The sequence below is a fragment of the Haliaeetus albicilla genome, chromosome 10 (genome assembly GCF_947461875.1).
Source record: "Haliaeetus albicilla chromosome 10, bHalAlb1.1, whole genome shotgun sequence".
NCBI classification, from domain to species: domain Eukaryota; kingdom Metazoa; phylum Chordata; class Aves; order Accipitriformes; family Accipitridae; genus Haliaeetus; species Haliaeetus albicilla.
The window spans coordinates 13,069,067-13,095,715 of NC_091492.1; positions in this window are offsets into that span (position 1 = coordinate 13,069,067).

Here is a 26,649-nt window from a genome sequence, read left to right on the forward strand (position 1 = left end):
ACTAATTAAATCTTTGGTTCCCCTTTCCCCTTTGCTTTTTCCCCTTTGCTTTTTCCCCTTTCCCTTTTCCTCTTTCCCTTCTCCTCTCCTCTCCTCTCCCTTCCTTTCCTTTCTTTCCATCTTTCTTTCCATCTTTCTTTCCGTCTTTCTCTGTAATTGTAAAGGCCAGTACTACGTCTCAGGATGTTCTGTTCATTCTGTAGCGAATACTGCTAAGCAGACCTAGTGAATGGGATTAATGATTAGGGCTCCGGGTTTTTTCCTCCTTTTCTGGCTCACAGTTTTATCTGATTTTAAGGTCATTTGTGTGTCAGTGTTAATGGCCTCAGCTCAAATTCCAGCAATAAAATTGCAGTATTCCGTTTTACTGGTTGACTCTACCATCCCAGGAGTCCCAGTTAGGAGAGGCAACCTGGCTAGCTGAAGTCTTTCATGAAGCCTCCTGGGTGGCTGTCCAGATTTTTTGCAAATAGGTGATCTCAGTCTAAATGCAGCCAAACTTTTTACCTCTACAGCAGAGAATTCCTCCTTTGAAAATTATAACAGCTTAAATATAGTATTTGGTTGCAAACCAGAAATTCACACAGAAGGAGACTGGCAGATTATTGCATATATTGTCAATCAATGTATTTTTAAGATGCACCATTGACTTATAATAGTAATGCTAAAAGCTCTGTACGCAATACTGTTATCTGGGACACGGGAGGGAGTAAAAGCAAGAGACTACCGAGTCTTTTGCAGTGTTCCTTCTACTTATTCTTAAAATACAGACAAGAGCTCGATGGCTGCAAACAGCAAGTACCACTGATGCAACTGCACTTAATTTGGTAAAAGTCAGTTCCTGGGCCTGACTTACCTAGGTCTGAATGTGCAGTGAGGAGACGTACTGGGTAAAAATTCAGGAAACAACCGTATCTGTTAGTGTGCACCAGAAACGACTTTGTAGTACATTTTTTAAATACGCTTGAAACTTTGCAAATGAATGGCTGGTCAGGATCTGTATATCCCAGATTTATTAAAATAAAGTTCAGCTTGCATTTCAGAACCTCCAGGACTGGCATACCAATGTGATTTCACATTATAAAGAATTTAGAGAATCAATGAACTAGAATAATGTTCTTTTCATCCATACACTGATATGTATATTGGCATGGTAACTATTAGTGCTAACCAAATCACCAACCTAGCTATGTTAAGATAATTTTTTTCCTATTAGTGAACGTGAAGGTATGGATGCAGGATTTTAAAATATGCATCTGAGTTCTGACTTTTGCTTTGCATTTGATATTTTATTTAGAAATATGCAGATCAAGTGAGAGAGAAAACAAAATGCCTCAAGAAAGAGTTTAAAAATGAAATTGTGATGGGGTGGGAAGAGCTTTAAATCACAGGTGTATAAAGGTGACCCTGGTCTAACCCCACCCAAGTAGTGCCTTGTTGCAGCATACTGTATATCTTCCAGCCATCACATTTACGCAGTATCTTAAAATAACATTTGTGATAAATGTGCAATTTAACTAATTTATGGTGCTATGATGTGCTCAGGGCTACATGCAAGATGAAAATCTTAAATGGAGCTTGAACAGCTCACTTCACAACAAGAAATCAATATGCCAGATCTTAGAGAGCTGTTCACTGGAGTCAACATTTAGCAAAAAAAAAAAATCAGTGAATGTATCTTTAAGTTTCAGTGAGTAAGAAATCTATAATTAACTGAAATGTGACTTTTCAGCTAGTGTAAGGAACTGTTTCTGAAACTGAAATCTTTCTAGAATCTTCATTATATTTTTGTATTAAAATCAAAAGTATATTGTTTTAATTATGCAGTTGCTTTTGTGGTAAACACTGTCCAAAGCAAGGCAGATTAGTTATCAATATGGGAATTATATGTTGCATTTTAATATGGCTATGTATCTTGCTATATAAAGCTAGACACAGATATGACTTTGCATTTTATGACAGCAAAAAATTTGGCTATACTTTGAGATTTAAAAAAATACTGGCACGTACTGAAGGGAAGAACCTTCTTTAATTTTGTAAGTTCTTATTTCAGCTGCAACAGAAAAAGAACTATGGTGCAAGTGGAACAGAGACAACTGGTAATAAAGCTAAATTTAATTAATAAATTTGGTATTTTAAAATACGCCTCTGGAGAGCCTTATATATTTCCTAGAAAAATATCAAATTATTACAGTTATTTTTGCCTGCTTTGTTTGGGTAACTTTTTGTTACAAGAATATGTTGGAGCTTTGCTAGGTAGTCTGTTATCCACACTGCTCCACAGAGCTGAAATACCAGGCATGGTCATAAAACTAGAATTTATCAAGCAAAGTAGGGGAAAAAAAAAGTTTCAAGATTACTCAACTTTTAAAAAGTCACTGCATTGTCTTCTTAGCATAGGATGAAATAGCTCTTAATACTTGACTGGACAGTTACGTTTTAGCAGTGGAAATACAAATGTGTAACTCCCTTGGGTATTGCTAGCAAATACGTAGAGTCTCCAGCAAAAAAACCCCAGTAAATTCTCTTCTCCTGAGACTTTGTGCCAAGATGTGCCTTCCAGCCCTTGGTTGACCTGCTGTAGGTAAATGAGAGAACAAGAAATAATTATCGTACTGCTATCTCAGAATATGAAAGCGGCTCTGTTGTTCAGGGTGTGGTAGCAGTGAATTTTGTTGAGTTTTCAGTAATTATCCTATAATAATGAAAAGCTGTATGTTTAAGACCACGATACTAAAGCCCTCGTTGAAGAGTATTTGCATAAGAAGTCAATTTTTTACCAGTGAAGGAAGAAAGAATCAGGGTCATTTATGGAAGGGAGCAGAATTATGTATTAACGCATCATTATATATGTCTGAAAGCGTTGGAATAATCGTTGAGGTTACAATCTGTTTTCAGGCTTTGGTTTGGGGCAGTAATTTTAACTAAATGTTCAGCATGAAAAAGATTACTAAGTTTTACTACTACGTAGCTTATGTGCTGTATTCATTATCTAGTACATACACAAATTCAGTGGTGGTGTTACATAAATTCATTTTTTACATGTAAAAACAGTCTTCCTTTATACTTAGTATCCAGCTTATGTGTCAGGGTAGCATTTTGTGTGTTTGTTTTTCAGCCGTATATTACGATGTATACATGGGACACATTAACTTCCTCAGCAGCTGTTGCTTGGTTCACTTCGCTTTATTTATAGCTTGAAATGCACTTCTGGTTAAATAATCTTTTAAGAGAATTAAAATCAGATAGAAGAGAATTAAAATCAGATAGACTTTTTGGGAGAGATGGCTATGTCCAGACCACTCACCAAGTTCATATATATATATCAAACCTTTATTGAAATGAAAATACGCAACTGCAAATCATACTTAACTCATATACCAATGTGCCTATCTTTCATTGCAGAAGTGTTTAAGAAGTAAAATTAAAAATTACAACCTAAGGCAGCTACGCCAAAAAAAGAAATTTTTGAGTCATAACAAGACATTTTCTGGATATCATGGTTTTAAAATTCTTAGTCTGTTTCAAGAAATAAAAATTTATTGTAGAGCAAGCAAAAAGAAGTAAAAAATGGTAGTGCCAGTCATGGCCCCGTTTCCCGGCTGGGGGCGGGTGGTAGAGCTCTTCACAGCTAATAGTGATGTCTTCCATACCTAAGCTAAAATGATTATGTGCCCCTCACATCAGTCGCTGGGTTTTCCTAGTGTCACATTAGGGTGAGGATGTACATTTCTTCCCTGATACACTTAAGCTTTGCAAGTGGCAGAGTGGACTTTGTAACCAAATAGCGAGCTAATTTTCTGATCTCTTGCCTCTTGATGCCTGAATTAAGGACTTTGGTCGCAAGGGAAATGAATTGCAAATGATTTGGCACTGTGGAAAAGCCTATATTAGACCTGTCAGCCCCTTTCCGCTCCCTGTGGAGAAGATAGTGTCCATCTTGGTTTTTTTTTTTTTAATATCAAAAATACAAATGGAGAGAGGGTAACTTTTAAACTTTAGTAAAAATTAACAATGAAAAATACTTCTTTATTAAGCTTCAGCATACCACATTCATTCTTGCACGGTAGGAAACTGGGGACATGTTTATAGCCATCATAATTGTGAGTTAGTGACCTTTCTAGCCAAGTGAAATGAAATTACTTGAAAATGGAATTCTTTTTAATTGGCGCATTTGTAGGTGGTGGGGAAAGGAAGGGGATTTGCTGAAGCATGTATATATGATCTAAAGCCTGTGAAGAGCTGTAAGAAAAGCTTGAAGCCTGTGCTCAGATGTAAACCTGTGCAGAGAAGGAGGATGAGGTAGGTGTGTCAGGAAGCGGAGTCATATTCTCAGCTTTTTTTTTTTCTAAACTGGAGGTACAGTCGCTGCAGTTACGCCTCAATGACCATGAAACCGAGTCGGCAGAAGCTGAAGGACTCCGCTCCTGAAAGCCTCATCAGGACTTGTCATCGCTCTAATGAATATCATTTAAATTGCTTTGTATATTGGTGGAGTTTGGATGTCGATTTAATTTGTGCATGTGTTTGAGTTCTTCTGCTTGGCTAGGCTAACAGAGAGCAACAGCCTAATGAAAAGTGAGTTGGTGACAGTGTGATGAGCCCCAACCCAATCAAATGTGTTTGAAGGGCTGTTTTGACAGGGATCTCAAAAGTAGATCTAGAAAAGAGGAGTAGTGCTTCAGTTCAGTACAATTGTTTCAGGCTAAGATTACTGCTTTTTGTACCTCTGAATGGCTGAAAATTTTCTGTGTGCACTCTGCCTTCTGCTAAAACATGAATTCATCACAGGATTGTGCTTAGAGGAGCCCAGAAGAATGGGCTCCCAATATTAAATGTCTCTGGAAATTATTGATGTTAAAACACCACTTTAAAAGAGTCATTATTGGGGTACACCAGTAACTGGAAAGCAAGAAATGACTTAACCATGGTTACAGTGTGCATCTCCATCTCTAATGCTGTGTTGCACAGGGCAAATGGGAAGAACAGCAGCAGATTAACACTGGAGGGCAGGGGCCGGCTGGTCAGGGCCAGCCGTGGACTTCTCTGCATTAATTCCCATTTACTGTGCCGGGAAGTTGAGCATGCAATGTCGCGGAGCTGCAGAGAAGGGCAGAGCAGATGGAGAAATTCTGCAAATTGTATTTCGGTGCTCTCTATGTATTGGGGATAGTTTGGGGACGAGAAAAACTGACCAGCAGCGATTCGTACTAGGTGTGGGGAGGGGTGCGGGTGGCACTGAGCAGGTCCTCTTCTCCTGAAGGCTGTGGCTGTGCGGTACGGATAGAGGAGGCTCCCCGGCGGGCACAGCCTGGCTGATACAAGCAGGGCTTGCCCTCTGCATGGCAGGGAAGCCTAATCTTCAAGGTGGCTGGGACACTGCCCTCGGCACACTGTAAACTTAACCTGAGTTACCATACTAGCAGCATAGGCACAGTCTCACGTGGGGGATTACTGGAAGTGGGTAAAATAGCCACATCAACCCTATCAATTATACTAATTCTTCCAGTCTCTAATAAAATGTTCACTTTTTGCCTCTTACCTGTGCATTTTGAAGATGAAAGAAAAACAGGGTCTTGATTTTTATTTGCCACCGTGAAGACAAATTGATTTCCAAAATGGAGCTGCTGTCAGAAATGGGAAATAGAGACTAGCACTTCTCTGTCATCTCTGAAGACTACAGAGCACTCCTGCATGGTAGTCTGTACTTCAGAGTGCTTCAAAATGGACACTGGGATCCTAAGCATTAAAAAAAAATAAAGGCAATTTTAAAATTTCATGTGAAAACCCAACAACAACAACAAAAGACCACGAGAGGGAAATGGGTTACAAGAAAAATCTGCAGTCTGGATACTCTTATCTAAGAGATGATTAATACATCAGATAAATTGTTCAGCAATGGTTCATGCAAACAGACCCTCTATAATTCTGCCAAAGTCAGTGAGATCAATGTGCTCTGCTGAATGATTGTGGCACTGGCCACTCAAAAGAAAGCACCTGAGGGCAGCTGTAACTTATGCTGATTTCATACCCCCCATGATTTCAAAATATATGAGATTCTCCAGCTCCCTCTGAACCAAATCCATGTATAACCCTCAGGAGATGCTTGCTCCTGTTTTGAGAGTGAACCTGACCCTTCTTCATTGGCCCAGATTTTGTAAATGCCGTATGCTTCTTTGTTATGTGGTAAGTGTTTTAATACAACCGTCGCCCCAAACAGACAGGCTAGTTACCATCAATAATTTGAATGACAGGGCTTCAGCATGCCTCTTAATTTCAATGTAAGTTTTGTGCAGGGTGCGAGAACACCCAAAAACCAAAAGAAAAACAAGGGAATATATGATACAAAATGTACGTAAGTCTCCAGCAAGAAACTATTAGATTAAAAAAAGCACAAATTGAGAGCATGTGCTTGACTATTTAATGTTAAAAATATAAATTAGGTATTGAACAAGCACAAGGCACCCACTTGTACTTCCTTAATAGGGCTTTTATTAAAGGCACTAGAAGAGATTCCAAGGAGGGAGAGATCAAAACAGCGGTCTCGTCAGCTATGGTATACTAGCAGCCTGTCAGGAAGCACTGAACAGCAGGCAAAACCACACCAACCCACAGGTGCAGGTACATTATATTGTAAACAGTTCTCATCCCATAGAAACACTCTCAGCACATGTAATACTGCCTTTTAGCCTTGTTACTCCACTCTGAAAACTGCTGTAACCCCTCTTCTGCTGGACACAGCCCAGAGCTTGGCATACTCCTCTTTGTAGGCAGTGTGCTCTGCAGTCACATTTTCCTCCTTACCCTCCACCGAAAGCCTTACTATAGGCCATTTGCTGTGTTTTCTTGTAAACCTGTTCAGACCTCTCCTCTAAGAGGTTGTTGTGTGGGGGATGATAAATGCCACAAACCCATCAGAGACACCCAGCACCAGGCCACTGAAGCTCCTGACCCACCTGTCCCCTCTGCTCTACATGGCTGTTCCCTGGACAGAAACGCTCTGCTGGGCACCCAGGCAGCCCTACAAATAAGAGGGAAGGTCTGTTGGCCAAGTGGGGATTTTTCGAAGCTGATCAGATACACAGCAACATAACCAAGAACGTAGAAATGAAATATTCCGGAGAGTGGCTGAAGCATCTGTGATACCACCCTTAGCTAACAGAGGCCAGATAGGTGCTGCCTGCCATCTGCTCAGCATCCCAGCTGCAAGCCCTCTTCTGGAGCTGGAGATCCCAGCATCCCAGCTTGCAACCCAGCAGCCAGAGCTCTCCCTTCCACTCACGCTTTGCCCTATTCTAGAGGAGGTTTCCCAGTGGGCTGAGCTGCTCCCTGCCTCTTGGCATGTTTTCTTTCTGAACCCAGGTAGCGGGCATCCCCCAGCACAACTTGGACCAGACCCCACAAGCTCCAGAGCTCAGCCCACCACACCTCACCTGCAGGTCATCAGCAGCCAGGGAGGTTGGCATTCCTCAGCTGGCAGAAACTTAGGTGTTTACGGCCTTAAAGAAAAGCTGAGAGGTGGTTTGGAGAACATCACTGACTTCTGTGTGGTGGGTGGGTGGGTAGTGTGCTTAATGTCACCAGCCTCTGGATTTCCCTGCTGGTGGCTCTCATGGGAAGTGCTGCTTGTTGGACTTCATAGTCTTCAGTGAAGAAGGTAAGTCCTGCGAGTTGCTCCCTGTGAGAAGTTTGACTCAGACCTGTCAAAGAAGCCTTACACTCATTTTAACATTCAGCCTGAGATAAAGGGTTGATGCACTATTCCCTTTCTTTTAATTATAGGCTATTTTACTCACTCCCCTATAACTTTGGCTAACATCTATTTAACAGTGGGTATCACAGCTTTTTTTTCCCCACAGTTTTCTGTTGGTCTGCTCTGTTTTCTTCAAATTGCTTTGCTTTTTTGAGATGTGGAGAGAAAAAAATGAGTTTTTAATAGCATTGTAAAACAGCTCAGCTGTGCTTTCTTTTATTTTTAAGTTATACAATAAGACTGTCTATACAGCAGCTCACAAAAGAAGAAGCTTTTCTATTGTTTGTTGTTGCTTTGTTGCTGTTAAGGCAAAGTAGTCGTTTGATGTGGCAAGCAGGTGGCATGACACTAAATATACATGACAGTATATATGTAATACCATTTTCTTTAAGGAAGCTTGTACGCTATTCCTCATTGTTGAGCTAAAGGTCAGGGTGTCAGGTGACTTCTGCATCAAGAAACAATTCTCCAAGCTGCAAAACTTCTGCTGAAGTTGGTGACATTAAGAAAGATGGAGGCAAATTGGAGAGAATCCAGAAGAGATCAACAAGAATGATTAGAGGTTTTGCAAACATGACCTATGAGGAAAAGTTAAAAGAATTGGATTTGTTTAGTCTAGAAACAAGAAGTCTGAGCAGGGACATGATAACAGTCTTTAGCCATGTTTAAAAAAAAAATGTTGTTATAAAATGGGTGCTGATCAAATGTTCTACGTGTCTACCAAGGGCAAGACAAAAGTTAATCAGTTCAACTTGCAGCAAGGGGCATGGAGATTAGATTATCAAGGGGAATGCAACTCTAACTACAAGTTAAGCACAGAGCAGCTTGTAGAGGAGGAGTGCAGTCACTAGCACTGCATCTTGCGATGAACTGACATGGGTGTTCTTGACCTACTTGCGCTGCAGAATAACCAGAAGTTGAACTTTGAGGGTTCCTGTAACCTACAATCCTTTTTGAACATCCCAGGTTGTTGTGGTTTAACACCAGCTGGCAGCTAAACACCACACAGCCACTTGCTCATTCCCCCCCTCGGTGGGATGGGGGAGAGAACCAGAAGAGTAAAAGTGAGAAAACTTGTGGGTTGAGATAAAGACAGTTTAAGAGGCAAAGTAAAACAAGGAATTCGTTCACCACTTCCCATGGGCAGGCAGGTGTTCAGCCATCTCCAGGGAAGCAGGGCTCCATCATGCCTAATAGTTATGAGGGAAGTCAAACACCATCACTCTGAACATTCCCCCTTCCTTCTTCTTCCCCCAGCTTTATATGCTGAGCATGATGTCATGTGGTCTGGAATATCCCTTGGGTCAGTTGGGGTCAGCTGTCCCTACTGTGTCCCCTCCCAACTTGTTGTGCCCGCCCCCCCCCCCAGCCCACTCACTGGTGGGGTGGGGTGAGAAGCAGAAAAGTCCTTGGCTCTGTGCAAGCACTGCCCAGCAGTAACTAAAATATCCCTGAATTATCAACACTGTTTTCAGCACAAATCCAAAACATAGGTCCATACTGGCTACTATGAAGTAAATTAATTCTATCCCAGCCAAAACCAGCACATGCAGGTATGCACAGCCTTTGCAGAGAGTACATTTCTTTTCTGCAAAGTTGTGTCCACTTTCCTGCCATATATTGGTAATGACTATTTTCATTTTAACTGTTTTGATGGAGCTTTTGTGTCACTTCTGTCAACAGTTCAGTTAATCAGGCTTTTCTCATGCTGCATAGGAAGAAATACTAGCTTTCTGCCTTTTTAGCAGAGGGAGGGACCTAAATGGTTTAGCATCATTGTTGCCTTTGCTAACCATTTTTAACAGGTGGTAAACGGCTTTGTATTTTGCTGTTTTACGCTGTGACTGCCTTCTGTGCTCAGGTGAGCTTGCACTCCTGTAACATTGCTAGGTAGAGTTACTTTAGACACAGCTTCATTTTTTTTGCTGCCAGAGGTGTTAAGTTTTCTACATCAATCATATGACTAAGTTGTTTGCAACTGGAAAAAGGGACCCTTCACTCTTTCACTAATAGTACAAACATTTTCAGTGTTTCAGTGCAGACTTCAGGTTTCTCAACTGAGCTCCCTCGTTCACACTCCTAATACGCACGTTGTGCAGATAACAGACAGCACCATTTAACCCTATAATATGTAGTACAACATATCCTGCAGTACAGCTGGAGTCCTAGTTACTCCTCAGGGAAGCCTATTATAGCAGCACAATCCCATGTATCAGTAATAAAGTGTTTCAGAGACTCATAGGAATGTTAATAAGTTTGAGATAAATACAGCATGTTAACATTTGGGCCCCATTACTAAATTTTACTTTAATTTAGTCCTCACCGCTGTATTTTCAGCCAGGGCTCAGAGTTTCACAGGGTTTCTCCAAGCACAGACAGAGAGTGCAGGATGTAAGTGCCAAAACAACTGCTTAAGGCTGCCTGAGAAGTCCTGAGGCCTCCAGAATATCTGCAGGGAATGGACATACTGGACACAGGACCCATGGGAGGTCTCTGCCCTGCTGGGGAGTGGCTGAGGACCAGGTGAGGCATTACCACCTCTCGGACAGCTGGGCCAGCGGCAGGGTGTGTTACAGACATGGCACCTCACGCCTTTGCATGCGGGGTGCCTCTAACACTGAATTTTTGCCTTGATCCTTGGTGGACAATATATTTCAGATGTTACACTTGACTTAAGGCTCGTTCTGTAAGGAAATACCTCCATCTGCTTTTCATACGATTAGGATGTTCTGCTTTTAACAAGCCTTGGCCAGAGAACTTAAGAATAGTTTGTGGTGTGTCTCAAAATTAGGAGGACTGACTTGGTCTTTTGTGGTTTTCTAATGTGTAGAGGGTTTGGGTTTTTTTATATCCTTAAATATTCTTTTCCTTGTCTCCTTCAGTAAAAGGCCTGCATAGAATACCCTCTGCAGAGTCCCTCTTCCCAGCATGCAGAGATTAGACTCAAGTATGTATTCAACAGCAACAACAAGTGGTTACATACAGTCACCTTTTAATCATAGGTCAAGACAGCAGCCAAAGACTATGTAGGTGCCCTTTGAGGAAGGGAAAGGCCAAGGAATGGGGAAGGAGAAAGATTTGCTTAGCAGAGTAAGTCTAGGCCGTTGAGAAGACTGTGGGTCTGTACAGGCTCTGCAGGGGAGGAACAGCGTTAATTGCTAGAAACCATTGCTTGTAACATGGCTAACAGTGGACGAGTTAACAGGGGAAAATGAAACTATTGAAATAATGATTTTTTTTTTTTTTTTTTTTTTTTTTAGCTGAAGAATTAAAATTACAGCTAAAGGCCCAAACTCATTATTTGAGTTACTGAATGTCATTCAAAGACTCGTTATTGCTCAAGGACTGATGCCACTGTATACCGTATTTGATTCTATGTACTGTAACTTTGGGTCTTGTGCTGTGCCCACAACCACCCTATCTGAGAAACGATGGCTTTGCCAGAGATGAGGTGAGGTCCTTTGAAAGGACAGGATGGAAGGGCAAAGATGAGAAAATATATTTATTTTGGTGTATTTCAATGGAATGAGATGCTACCTTCTTGCAAGTCATTGTTCTAAGCTTCAGCCGAGGCTCTCCTATGGTGTAAATTGGTCTTGTCCTGGGGCAGAACCTGAGGCTTACAGACTTGCAGATCTGCCACTGTTGGGGTCCTTCCTATTTTGCATACCTACTTACCCACCTATGTGGGTACTAACCTGTACCTTTATACTGATCCATATCACTAGTGATACGTTTTATAAAAACAGAAACCTTTTTTTTTTTTCTAAAGAGATACAGTGTTCTAGCATTAAAAATTGTAACGCAAAATAATAGGGGTTGCAGGAAATCAAATTTATTTAGTTCCATTCTCTTGGGTGTTTTGCATATCATGACCTTCGTGCCACTAACAAACCTACTGTTAAATCCATCAAAATTGATCTATGTTTAGCTATTCATTTTATGTATATTAACTTGAACAGAACATTTATTTGGCTTAAATTTTATTTTCAGTGGTGGAATGTATGTTCCAAATGCAAGCACAGATGATTTGCTAGGATTTAGTTAGGAGGAATGTGGAATGTTAGTTTACAAAGATAATAACTGAGCTATTAAAGCCAACAACCCCTTTTAAAGCAAACATACCATTAAAATATAGGAACAGTTTATAGTGTAAATAAAATTTAGGATATGGATTATTTAAAGATAAAAATTTTAGGGGTAGCTATGAGAAAGTTGAATAAAAATGTATTTAATTGCACCAGTCTCTTCTGAAGTGAACTTCAAAAATGCAAGTAAAGGATGATAGTTTATGGGTGAGGGGAGACAGCTACACAGAGAGTGATGTTAGAAATACATTTTACTTATGGAGATGTATAATAGTGATTTGACTTTTATTTTCTAATCTGAATCAGATTTCAGGAAAAAAAAAATTGTGCCTAAACTCGTAAGTGGCAGAATTTATCTTGCTTGTGAATCCATACAGTGGAAAGGGAAGCAAGACATTTGCTTCTAGATCATTCTCCTTGTCTGAATGACAGATACAATAATTCCCTCTATTAGCCAGATCCATTGTCTTTATTTTGCACAGAAGTACTGTATTGCTGAGGTAGACTTCCACTGCTATGCATATTTTAAGGGTTATTTGGCAACACAAGTAAAGCTAAAAGTAGCCTCTTAATCTAATTAATTGACATTTCTGAATCTTGCTTTCACAACAACACATGGTTTCATGTTCTGGGTTTTAGCACTTGTCAAGCTTTTTTGGAGAATGTTTTGGTCAGAATGACAAGATAATTTGTGACTGAGGCTCCAAGCTAGAGAAGTGTTTAAGGCTATAATGATTTATTATCATCACAGAATAACAAAATTTACAAAGCGTTTCATCAGAATTTTTGAAATAAGTTTGCCACCGTGGTAGAAGCATGCAGGGAGGGGGGTGTCTTCCTACACAAATGCCAGTGTGACTTATTTATAATAATTACAATGTTAAATTTATTTTGGAGTTCTTGACAGACTTGCAGCGTGGCTAGAAAGACAAGAGGTGAGAGAATTGTAACAACCAAGAAGGTAAAACTCTGCCTTTTTTTTAAACAAATACTCTGTGACCAAAATAAAAATAATTAATATGTGCTTCATGCAATAAATAATATAGACATAACCACATGAAATTATCAGTGTTAACATCCTGGCAGGAGAAACTGGGTATAATCACACTGTAAAAAGTTTAAAGTGAATGTCTGTGCTTTTGATGTTCAAAAATGCATACAAAACTATTTTCTTAAAGGACAAAATAGGTGATGTTACTGAGTGACAGCACATTAATGGGCTGACATTTGTGGACTTCCAGGCAACTGCTATAAAAAAAAATAATGTAACAACACTAATTCTGACTTCATCTTGATTCTCTGCTAAGCGAGCTAAGGATGCCAGACTTTCTGAGACAAAATGTCTGACCCTGAATGCGAGGCATTTCCACTTATTCTCTGTGTTTCTATAATTTACTTATTATGTAATTAAATACCTTGAAAGCCTAGGCATTGGTTAGTTTAGACAAAGTTGTGACAGTTACTTGACTTCAGAGGACAGGAATAGAAGCCACTTCTCCAATGCCCTAAAGTGATTTTGAGCCTGTTTTGTTTGATTATCAAATGCATACCTTTCCAGAGCAATCTTTTTTTAAAGATGCAGTCATAGCTCATCGAGGGATGAGGTGAGGAGTGAACGCATTTGGCAGCAATAGTACACGCAACATTGTTTAGTAATAACAAAAATATTATCATACATCCACGGTGAGCCCTTTGTCTGAAAGGATCACAAAGGATCATTTCTTGTAGAAATTAGCTTTATTGTACGTATTTATCAGGCACTAGCACTGTGGTATCTATGTGCCCTTTCCAACAGCTAGTATGTGGTGAGCTAATGGCAGGCAACTTTTGAGCTGGCACAGGGAGTGACCCCTTGTGTTTCAGGCATTTCTTTTATTTATTTTTTTTTTCCCCCTTTTTCACAGAACTAGCCAGGCACTTGCATTTAGTGAGTTGGAATGTAAAAAGATGTGTCTCGCATCTCCTACGAGAGCTTGCCAGATTCAGGCTCTGATGGATTTCTGGCAAGAGTTAGTTCCGGAGCTGAGGACCCACCACAGAGAATATCTATTTATTTAAGCTATTTATAGCATTTCTAAAGAACTCCTCACTGTATTATCTCAGCATGTCACAGAAATTAAAGGTACACCGTGAATTAAAGGTATAACACCAGCATCCAGCGTTGCCTGCCAGAAGGCCCTGCAGGGCTTCCAGAGGGAGTCCGTACCGAGTGCAGTGGTTGTGGCTGGGGACAGGCAAAAGTACGGCATCTAATTGTACATGTGCTCAACGCCACATGGGACTGCAGCAGGTCCAAGTGTAGAAGGCAGATGGGTCTGTTCTCCACCAGCCAAAGTTTCTGTGGGGTTCAACAGTCAGCTCAAAGTGGAGCTCATTGTCATACCAGAGCCTATTAATTACGCATATGTTAAGCACTGAATTAAATTCTGGATAGATGATGAATGGATGCAGTCTTCTAGCAGATGAGTGGGGATGAGAGACTGAAGCTGGCAACCTTGCTGCAGGCAGCAGAAAGAAAATTATCGTAGGCACTGCCATATTGAACTGCCCTGTAAATTTGGCTGTGTGCTTCCTGTTGCTGCTGAGTGCTCGTTTCTTGCTTGGGTAGGGAGACCTTGTTTCCACCTAATCTTGAGTTCTACCACAGAGAAAATAACATGCCCGCATCCAGCCTCAACAAGAAGCAAATAGGTGATTGAAAGCCCTCCATCTTGCAGCCTGTAGGTGTTGCAGTCATGCTATATGTATCTCAAGGAGGACTCCTATAGATACTGAAAGAAAGAAACACTGGTGAACATGGGCTTTGTGGCACTTCTCAAGTGGGAAACATACAGCCGCAGCAACAGCACTGTTAAGTTATTTAGCAGTAGTTACCTCCTACAAAACAGTCTCTACTTTTTTCTGCTACCATTAAAGCCAGCAGTTATACTCTGATTAAGATGTGAAAGCAGGTATCGGTCTGAGGATCAGCAAGCTTGTTTAGATTCCGCTCATTGTCACAGGGACGCAACCGCACCTCACCCCTTCCCCTCTGCACCCCAGATCAGTTAATGCAATGACCGGAAGTGAAGCTGGGGCTCTCTATATTGGAGCAGTAATGTAATTGCTAGAGTTGGCATTGAACTACCTTCCCAATGATTTTTCCCAGAAACGAAGTTCAGAGACTAGGTCATAATTGGTAGACTCATTAGTATTAAATTATGTGGGTTTTATTAGGGGCCAGACATTCACTTGTTTAAATGTAGCTGGCATTTTAATGCCTCTCTGAGGGAATGTAATATGTACTGCATAGGCAATACATACTGACTTTTATTGGTACAGACCAAACTCACAGGTGATTGGGGCACCTGCTTGTGTCGATGTTTAAGGCTTGTGCAGTGGGTTAGTTCTGGCAGTCAAGAAGCAGAATGGGAGAAATGAGACAACACTTCCCTCTCTGTCTCCTTCCTTGCTTTTGTCTGCAAAAGATTGAGAGCCCTTTGCAGGAAGCAATGCTTTTTGTGTGTGCCTTCCCAGGTAAGGAGAACAATAATAACTATTTATAGGGGATATACTATGATGTTATAAAAGTCAGGTGGCATTTCAGATTGACCATGTCCCTCAGGATACAGCTGCTTCATATCCCCATGAAACTGAATTGCAGCAAGGTAGAGCACTGTGGCTATCTGTCAACATTGCATGAAGCATACAACAGAAACAAAGAAATATGCATTTAATGGAACTTGGGGGGAACTATAAGATCTCAAACAATTACTGTATGCTTTAACAAAAGCATATGCTTCCTATACCAAAAAAAGCCTTTTGCGCCCCACATCCTTTGCTTTACTTGTGTGTTCTTAATACATACTAAACATGAGTAAATTATCCACTGACACCTGTTGTTTTTATTAAGATACAGTGATTACAAATAAATAAAACCTTTGCCAATGACTGATCTGTTTTTCTTTCCAAGGTTTTATTGGTACTTTTTCAGAGGCTTTCTGTATGTCCATTTGTATTAACATTGGGTATTTTATGATGAATCGAAATTCATCTTTCTTTAAGCAACTTATTTATCTGTTCAAAATCTTGGAGCACTTGACAGTGCATATTTAAATTCAAGGAAAAAAACCAATGGTGGAAATAAACAGCCTGCTCTATAGGGGATTCCCAGGAATTGGAAGATATGTTGTGCACCTTAGACTGATCCAATCACACTTGAATTAGCTGGAGAATTGCTGTGTGGTTAACTAACTTGCCGGGTGATATGGGAAAGCAGTCTCTCAGAGTGTAATTAAATGATAAGTTCACATTCAAGGGACAATTGTAAGTTACTGAGACTGTCATATACAATGCCAAAAATAGGCTGTCTCATGATGAATACCCTTATTAACAGCTACGCTGCTCTGTGTTCATACTATATGGCTGGGGAATTCGACAGGACTTGGTCCTGTTTGTTAAAGATCTCCCAATAGATTTTATACAAGATTCATATAAAAGATGACTACATCTGAAAAGCAAATAGACTACACACTTTTAGCCCATGCTGGTGTGGCTGCTAATCATGTGTTAATAGTCAAATCTGATGTGGATTCACACCTTTATTTGATGTAATAAAAACTATTTGTTAACAGAATACAACGATAAGAACTTTGTTATTACCAGAAGGTGTCTGAGAATATTCTGTGTTCATTACAAACCCCTTTTAAGGAGTGCCTTGGTGGCTTTGAAAGATGACACCTCCACCATTTTGAAGTTTTGTTGTGGGAACTGTTGGTGGGGATTATTCGTCTTTCAATTTTATAATACATCTGTTAACTGTTATAACTCTTCCTCTAATTTTATGCTCTGTCAATAAAAACACCCTAGTTCAGCCTGTCCTTCTGGCCACTATGAGAAGAAATGAGCCTCCCAGCAGGCCCAGGAGGTGCTCAGTGAATCAAGGATGGGGAAATGAGTACCCCCCCTCCTCCAGGCTCAGGGAGGGTGAGGTGGTCTCTTGAACAGTGCAAGCAGTTTGTGCCTGAGAAGGAAGCTCTAACTTCCTTGACAATAAGCCCCAAAGCAAAACATCTCTGCATTGTGCTCATGGCAAGATGTTCCAAGCAATAAACTAGCTGCGGCGCAGTACGCCAGTTTCCAGGTATATTTACATTGACTGTATTGCAGCCTCGTTTGATTAAATAGCCAGAACTCTATCTGTTCAAATAAATCAGTATCGGACTTTCTGAGTGTTCTAAATGGTGCTAATTTTGAAGTTAGTGTTGCAGCAGGGTCTCCCATGAAGTCTATGGGAGCAGCTGAAAAGCCTGATTTGGATGCTTCTGTGGTGTTCGGATCAACCACGGTGATTTAATACCGAAAGAACGACTTCTGTGTCCTTTTCATTCGAAGTATGTTTCATATATTGTGCAGTGGGCATTCAGGCCCACTATTAGGAGGCCTGGGGGCTGCCAGTGACTTGATGCTGCAGAAGGTTTCATACCTGTCAGCTTTTCTTCTTTCTGTCCTCTCCCCCCTCCCCCCACCAAAACCTGAGGTAAATTATCTGTTATATGTTGTTCTTGTTCCTTAGGTAGGCTTCTTTTCCTACCACACAGCTACAGATGGGGGCTGCAAGTTGTGGATGAACTGAGAGGGGCTGTGTGACCTTCCCTGGGTACAGGGGAAGCCAGGGAGCGTGTTATGTGTCCGAGGCACGGTAGTACCCGGGCTCTCCGTGGGGCTTGCGGCCGGCGTGAGGCAGGGCTGATCGTCCCCACGCTGCCTCAGCACTGAGGAGCCCCATCGGCGTGAGAGTGTCCTGAGGGGTCCCTGTCATGGCACGAGGGCCTCCTTGAAGGCCGGCTGGTGGACAGCTGCCTGCGGGCACATCTGCTGGCTTCAGCACAATTCCCACTGCTTTGTTTTAGGCATGTGCATCGCACTTCCCAAGTCCAAGATATAGGAGAGCTCTTTAAATTAGCTTTCCTTTTAATAAAAATGAGAGCATGTATTCACTTCTGCTGAATGTGTGTCTCCTGTGTGGAGTGGAGCTGCTGAGTGTCCTAAGCTTGCTTATTTGTATTTCACATCCAGGAGGGAGCACGTGAGGCTGAGCAGCTGGCACTGCTACAGGTGTCTTTCATTCCTGGTAAGTGGAATTTTATTGTTTCCTAGGCTTAAAAAAAGCTCTCAACAAGTCTCTTGGACTCCCCAGGCTGCGGTATCCCTGGCAGACTCCTCTGTGTGCTGTGGCTGAGGGCTTTAAGAGTGCTGCGGGCTGGCACTGGTGGCTGTGCTTGTTTGCTGCGTGCCCTCCGTGCTGAGGGCCTTCACATGGTGGAAGGTGGCACGGTGTGTGACTATGCTTCATGCCTCAGCGGGAACGTCCCCAAGCCGTGTGGCTGCCCCGGAGCAGTGAGCTGACTTTATAGAGCAGCTCCCTTGCTGGAGGAGAAGGGCTGTTTGCCCTGGTTCACCTGTCTGAGCTTTTCGAAGTGGTGGTCCCAGATCCTTGGGCTTGTGCAAAGACGAAGGACAGGCATCAACAAGCAGAAATAGTAGGGACGGAAAGAAACAGTTTATTTTCTGATAGATGGAGTGTAGCAAGCGTGGGGCAGGGGGAGGGGAAGCACATTTATACCGTTTCCTGCTCCACAGAGGCCCTTTCACTGGGGCCCAGATCCAGCGCGTGTGTTGCTGGTGCTTAAGAGGTGCAGAGTGCCATTGCACTGTGGTTCCAGTACAGAGATTCTGCAGCCATGCAGAGTGGAGCAGTTCAGCTGGAATTTAGTTAAAAGACTGAGATAATACGCGGAACAGGCTGTAGGAATGTTAATAGTTTTGTCTGCATGGTTTATTAAAATTTGTATCATTTTCTGACTTGTCTGAAAAACAGTACTACCAGCTGCACAAATACAGTGGCATTCACTCAGTGCTGACTCACTCAAGGAATAGTACGGACCATGCAGAATCAGCAACAGCATCTTTTTTCAGCAATATAAAGCTTGGTTTCTGTAAACTGCTGCCCATGGACCCTTCCTGGAACAACTTCTGGGATGGGAGTGAGGGAAAGTCGCTCACATTTATTTAAGATCTCTGCTTATACTCTAATTCTACCTACATGTGGGACTTTTCCCTTACAAAGTGCCTCTGCTGGGGATTATGGCTTTTACATGCCAATGGCTTATATTGGGTGTAAGGAGGATAATTATATTTACTTTCTTGTTGAGTCTGGGTCAAGCTGCTGATGTTCCAGGGCTACAAAAAACATAGGTAGGAGGATTTCTGACTGTAAGACCCGCTTCTGCACTTAACCTCTTAAGAAAGGAATTGCTCAGAGTTTGGACTACTGCATCAGGAGTTAAATCACTTGTATTTCTCACCGTCAAATAGCTGGAAAAAAAGTGGGGGGAAAAAAACCACAAAAAGTTATTAGCTGAAAATCTCAAACTTCCTAGGAGATTTGGGCATCCTAATTACAGTGAAATTTGACTGAAATATAGCTAGGTTGCTGTGTGTAGAATGAACCTGATTTTGCACTTCTCTTAAAATATATGAAAGCATGAAGAAAGAGGATGTAAGACTGTGCAAAAAATGCTTTCAGTGTGATTTATATGACATAAATCCAAGGTCCTAGTGTATTTTTTCATTTTGCGTTTCAAGGTCACGTGTATCTCACTCAGCTGATAGATGCAGATATTCTTCAAGTTCTACTTTTTGGAACAAATTACTGTAATAAAATTAGCTGCATTACTAGGGATAAGGAATTGCCATACTTCGGAAAATTAAGAGCTGTTGGTTTGAAAAACTTACACAAAGAAGTTTTTGCTTTTCTACAGGCTTTCTATTTTGAGCATGCTCAATGGCAATAAATTTGCATTGCCATCTTTTTACATGCATGTAGGTTTTGCAAGCCAGCAGGAAGTTATTAATCTATCGCTTACTATTAAGATGACAGTGATGTTTAGATCCAGAACTCAAGTAGAATGTGCATCACAATTGGATGCTGCTGGATAACAGTCCCAGAAGCTTCTTTATGATCTGTGATGGATCTATAAGACAATTGTTTCAGGGCACTTGTGTATATTGTTAATATGATGCGTGATGACGTGACCAATTATAGTAAGCTAATGTTCAAACAGCATGTCACAACCTGCATATCAATGTATTAGATCTTTTCTCTCAACAAACAAATGAAACTGAGCAAGATGATATAAAGTCATTGACCTCATAAAAGGTCAAAAACCTTTTATACTGACCTCCCTACTAGAACATAATTATTAGAATGTTATTTAAATCTGTGAGGAGGAGAATTAGCTTTAATCTTGAAATGTGTGATTTGATTTGTCAGAAAAAAGCTTGTCATAAATTTCCAGAGGTGGAAAAATTAATCCATGGCAGAGGTTGTGGTGCTAGAAGTGTTTCCAAATTCCTGTATGCAGCCAGCTGTGCTTCCAAAATGGATGGTTGGGTTCAAGTGAGGAGAAGGCACAGCCTTGCTCCTCTTTCCTCAGGCTAGGCTAGGCAAATTGGCAACATAAATTCATTCTTGGGTTGTTGGTGTGGAGACTTCCCTCGTTTCTGGGGTGAAGGGGAGAGTTGGGGATGAGCAGCTGTCCATCCTGTTGCCTGGAATGTGTTTGAGGGGCACCAGTCCCACAATAAGTTTGTGACATCTCTCGGCATCAAGCTCTGTGTTTTGAGCTGGAGAAACAGGCCGGTCTGATCTTCATTGGCTAGATATCCTGAACAGTGACTTCTCTTTCTGTAAAAGCTGTCCTTGCCACACTTACCTAGACATGGAAAAGCATCTTGTTTGGCTTTTACGTGCACAACGTAGATAACTGAATTTGTAGTCTGCTCCCAAAGAAAATGTTCATATATGAAACCAAACTGCTTTGAAGTGACTTACTACACATCTGTTTCTGCAGACAGTCAAATGCAGTGTGTGGGGCCAGCATTTCAGCCGTACGTGACTGCAATAAGATGATCTTTCCACATTGGAATACTTTTGGGTCAATGTGGTCATTCTGGGTACTTTCATGGAGAATTTGTGAACCTACAGTTCTGTTGTGTGAGCAGAAGCTGTTATGAGGTAACATAAGTTGAGAGGTAACCTTTCAGCAGAATGGTTTGAGTTAAAATAAAGGAATTGAAAAAGAGTACAATGACCAAAAAAATCTATAAAAATGCAATTGCGCTAATATAATTTTATCACTTATTTAAAAATTTAGTCGACCCAAAAGACTACCAAGTGTGAAATTAAGGAACAGCTCCTCTACTTTTATGGAAATCACTCTTCTTCACTTGTCTAATAGCCTGATTTTGTCAGATCATTTATTTCCATGGTTTTAAAATGAGCTTGACAGACAGAATTTTATAACACCACTTTACTGCAAATAAGAACATCATTTTCGCTTATTAAAACTGAAGCTTAGAGAAAGCATTAAAATTAACAGTTCACTCTGCTTTAACCTTTTGAATACTACTGTGACTTTACACTCCAGACTATGTGTAAGGAAAGACTCGGTGACTGCTGGGTATGCAACTCCAGCAGAGTTCCACAAGGACAGCCGAGCGAGGAGCTGCTCTGGCCATACCTACAATCTGCTCACACTTGCCTTGATAACTCTGCCTATGCAAACATTTAAAATGCCACTGACAGAAATTAATACTTACTCTAGTCAAGGTGACTTCAGGCATCAGAACAGAGAGGCAGTGAGTCAGTATGTTATAGCAAGCATGGTCTGAGATTACAGGCATGTTGCTGCATACAGCAAACACCATAAAATGCAGCTTATTCTCCTAACAGATGTTTCACTTTTTGTATGATTTTCCTTTCTGAGCAAAGAAAACTTTGACTGATCCTGGAGGTCACTAACAGATGATGAATTTTCTACTCTATAGCTGGCAGTAACTCAACCATCATAGCAATGGTGGTGGGACACATCCTCCCCCAGCTTGGCTCATCTCCAGAGAGGATTGTCATCTTCACAGCTACAGCCGGACCTTATCCACACTGCGGGGGTGTTTGGTAATTACAGTTTAGATCAGGTTTTCCCATGCATGTTTGTGCAGCCTTGTTTTGCTCTCAGTTGCATGCCTGGAGTTACTCATCACCATCAGTTCTTACCCTAGTGTTATGTTCTTTTTTAAAACTAATTCAGTGGAGGAGTGGGAGTCCCAGGCCAGGCAGTGTTGCTGTGGCTTGGGCTGCTCCCTCTTAGCCAAGCCATCCTTCTGCTAACAGTGGTTATTCCTGAACTTGATGATAAAAATAGATTTTCTTTTTACATTGTCAACATTTTAGTAGATAACAAGGACAGATCCCTTCCAGGATTTTCACTGGAAAAACTGATTTAGACTGTGGCAAGACATCTGCAGCCTTTCTCTGCCAGCCCATACAACCTAAAAAGTTAAGGCAGTAGTAAGAGAAGTGTGTCTGCCAAATGAGATGAACTTGTATCTCCCTTCAAAGGCTTCTGTACCTTGGCCTTTAGAAGGTCAGCAGGGGGCATCCATCTTTTCTCCAGCTCCAGGGAAGTTTCCTAAAGTTTCACAACACCCAGGGTGGAGGGGGAAAGGCTCAAAGTCTCTTTGTGTTTAAATAAAAAAGGGGGATGAATAGGAGAGGTTTTGCTTCTTGTTTTGACTATGGAGTTCATCCATCTTTAATCCAACCTTTCTTCTCACCACTGACTTGACATAAGATTTTGGTTTACTTTGCTTCCTGCCCTCAAATGTTCTGCCATGGTGAAGACTGTTTCCATGCAGAGCCTTGTTACTGCTTTTCACTGGGTTTCATTTCAATAGTTAAAAGATTCCTATACAAGCTAATAACCGTGCGTTTTAACCCCTCTACATGAAAGAACTGTATAATGGAACAGTGTTATCAATACTGCATTTCCCTTGTCACAGCCTTTTGGTCTTGTTACAGCTCATAACAGTGAGAGAACATGCTAGCTGGAGAATACGTAGCTCTCAAATTTCTCCACCAGCGTTTGCTGCAAGTCCAGATTTAGTTTGAGTTCTAATTGCTGTATCCTTTCTGTGTGATTAAACCATCATTCCTTGCCTTTAAGGATCAATCCTCTGGACTGGAGGTTGAGAATCAAATTGCCTCCATGCCCTGAAGTCTGAGAATAAAATGAAGAACGTTACTGCATGGAGACTTCAAATTTTAGTTCAACTAAGTCTAAAAAATGACCAGAGAACTTTTTACTGTGATAGGGAATTAATCTCCCATTCCTACAAGAAGTGTTGTATAGGAGAGGCTACAGAGAATGGAGTATGGTATGGTTGTGTTATTGGAAAAGGTACAGCCTTGTATCATCTTCATAAATGAAAAAAGCCCCTCAGCAGCCCAGACTGAAATTAAAGTTGATGGTACAGGAATGTCTAGCAGTCTAAGTTTATGGTTCATCTACAAACTTGATATGAGATAAGGAAAACAAATTTCTATCAGGAATCCTTTGGCAGCAAGTATGGAAATGAATAAACTTTTAAATTACAATTTCCCATCATTGGGCATCTAGAAAGGACCATTAAGATAAGGTAAAGATATGTTGTGAACCACAGTTGTAATAGCCAATTAGCCATCCAGTCAGTTCGTGTGCCAGAGAGGTACCATCAATTCTGAATTAATATGTGTTACGGCTTTCTCCAACATACCAAAAGAAATACAGCAATTGGAGTAACAAGTGAAGATGAGGAGGTGTTGGAACAGCTTGCAATGCAGGGAAGTTTTTCATCATATGATGCTGTCTTGTGAAAAAGCTCAGGAGCAGGAATCATGAATAAGAAATCTTAACCTTTCTTCTTGGATTTGAAGTAAGAACTGGAAATCTGTGTATTTTTCAACTCAAAACAAGGGCCCTCACGTTTCTGGCCTCCCTAGAAAATGTTAAAGCTGAGATTTTAAATTCAGTCACAAGAACTTGAAAGGCTCTTAGGAGGCATCAAGGCCATCCTCTTGCCTTCAGGTGGTGTAACTGATCACTCCCGTGTCATTCCCAGCAGATGCTTCTCTCGTTTTTGTTTAAAAACATCATTTTGGGAAACTGCACAGTATGTCCAGGAAATTGCTTCCTGTTCTTCACTGTTTTTTTTGCCATACAACAGCTCTCTCTTGATATCCAGTCTGACTCTTCCTTCCTGTAATTTAAACCTGTTATTTCTTACTCTATCCGTTGTGACTTCGGGCAGCTTTGAATCCATTCCTCTTTTCTGCAGCCTTTAATGTGACTGCAAATTGTTATCGGGTTAACATGTAACATACCTCACTCTTTTCTTTGCTGGCTTAATAATGCTGGTTAATTAACCTGCTAGGTTATGGCTTCTTGATTTATCATTGTATCTAGATTTTTCTCCACTTGGATCACAGCCTTGTTGAAGAAAGGTGCCTCAAACTGGTAGCACCTGGGGTCTTCCCAATATACGGAGCAGCAGAATTACTTCATTTCTTCATTCATGTGTTGTAGTATATGCGTGGTTTTGTGCATCAGAGTATGGCATTAAACATTCTTTATAGCCCCAAAACATTTTCAGATCTTTTCTTAATTTGTCTGGCTCTTCCTATAGCTCAACATACTTGCAGTACATTCTGGTTTGATCTGTTCAATGAGTTTTATAAGCCTAGCTTTTTATTTTATCCTTCAGGTCACTAATGAGAGTACTGAATAGTACCTGATCTAGACCTGCTGTTTGAAGCCTCTTTTTCATTTTGATAGTGAATCATTAATGATTGTGCTCTAGATATGGTTTTCAACCAGTTTTGCACCCACTGTATTGTATTTTCATCAGCATTATGTGGGACATTGCATTGAAAGTCAGGAACAAGTAATAGCTATTTAGATGTGCTTGAGAGTTCAATGAGTATAGATGTATTAATATGTGTTTGGATTTTCTGACTGTTCAGTGAATGGATGCACATTTTTACTGGTGCAGCTGGTGCTTTTTAAAAGTGATGCATAGAAATTCACTTGCTAATGAAAATTGCTAAGATATCATAAAGTAAAGAAATGGGTTATTGGGTTCAGAAAACCAAAACCGACACTGAATCTAATTACCAAAGAGAAAGGTGTGCTGCTGTGAATTTGATTGAGATTTTATGTAAATCCTGTCCAGCTAGTCCACTCCAGCATTTGATTTACAAGTCTAATGGACAATAAGGACATGCATACTGCAGATAGTGAGTAAGCAGCAAAGCAGCTGCTCTGGTGAGCTACTAACTTAAGTGAATGATAGATATCTTACCATTTCTACTGTGTTTTTGTCTACAATATTTGGTGTTGGGGATGATCAGAATACAGTGACCCAAAGCTTTAGATTCACAGCAATAATTTTTGTGTAGAAGGCAGAGTTCCAAATCCTACAGGCATGTCCTACTTAACAGCACCAGTTGTCAAAAAACCCCACAACAACTATCATAAAAATACGAGTAATAGCTGATGTGCACCAATCACTCATCTTTAAGTACTTAGTAGCTTCCTAGGCTTTAAAGTAGCAGTGGTCTGTTTCAAAACTTATTTTATGAATTTAACATCTCTGCAGTCTGTAGTTCATTCCAGAGTCAAAGCTGTATTGGATGGAAGTGATGCAGGGGGTTGTGTATTTGAACCAATCCAGCAAACAGCACAATGACCTGTTCTGCTTTCCATGTTGTTATTCTTTCTGTGGCTCCCAAAGCAAAGAATTCCAGCTGTCTTGTATTCAGTGAAATGTCTTGAATTAGGGGAAGAATTCCACCTGTAACATTAGATTATTCTTTTTTGACCAGAGCTCTTAACAGTCCCAGTTCTGAGCCTGCCTTCACAATCTAAGTACTGCATGGCAAACTCCTTGAACTACACCGCTAAGTAAAGAAGCTGGCTCTTACAGTAGGACATGTGTACTTACAAAAAGAAAGACTTAGTGTAAGGCATGTAACTATCATTTGTGCCATAAGCTCTCCACATGTTTTTATGCACCAGTATAAACTTCATTGGCTTTTGCAAGCCTTCCATGTCGGTATTAGTAGAATAAATTTCAGCTCAGTGTCTTATGTCTACTCAGAGTCACTTTAAACTGAGAATTTTATACACAAAAGAACAAGCCTCTGAAGGTGACATTTGGCTCTGTATTCTCTGTAACATGCTTTACAATGTTGCATAATATGAGTTAACTTGGAAATTTAAAAAAAACTTAAGATGAGGAGAAAACATCAGATTTGCTCAGAGCTTCAGAGACAGGTCAGGGCACAGTCTCACAGGTTTTGATCTGCTGAAACTCCACTAGCTTCAGTGGATTCTGCTGATTTAGATCACGCAAGTGGCTCGGCTTAGATTGCACTAGTGGTGTTAAGGCATATTCAGGCAAACCCTTTATTCATCAGTTCTGTGATGAGTGCTTCATGCATAGCATCTTCTTTATCATTCCTCCCCATAATTTGATGTTAACATTTTCCCTTTCCTTAGTCTTTAAGATGTAAATAATCATCTGATTAAATATCTCTTGAGAAGATTATGCTATGGATAGAGGACTGTCACTGCACCCCTCACAATCAATGTTTCACTTGTTTATGTGATGTATGTACACCTGTGAGTAGTTGCCATTACCCTTGATTGCAGCGTGGGAGACTCCTAGCTTGAAACACAACTATGCAAAAATCTATCTTTTTTTAAATAGTGTCTTTTTGCAAATGCAAAAGCAAGGAAATGCACTGACTGTAGATAAAGCAGCACTAATGTGGAGAAAAAAAATACTGTTACAAGAGTGCAACAGTCACTGAAACAGCTTTGGCCCCTCTGTTGCTGTTATCATGAGCACTGTGGCTTATACAGAACATATCTTAGCAGAAAAAACTTG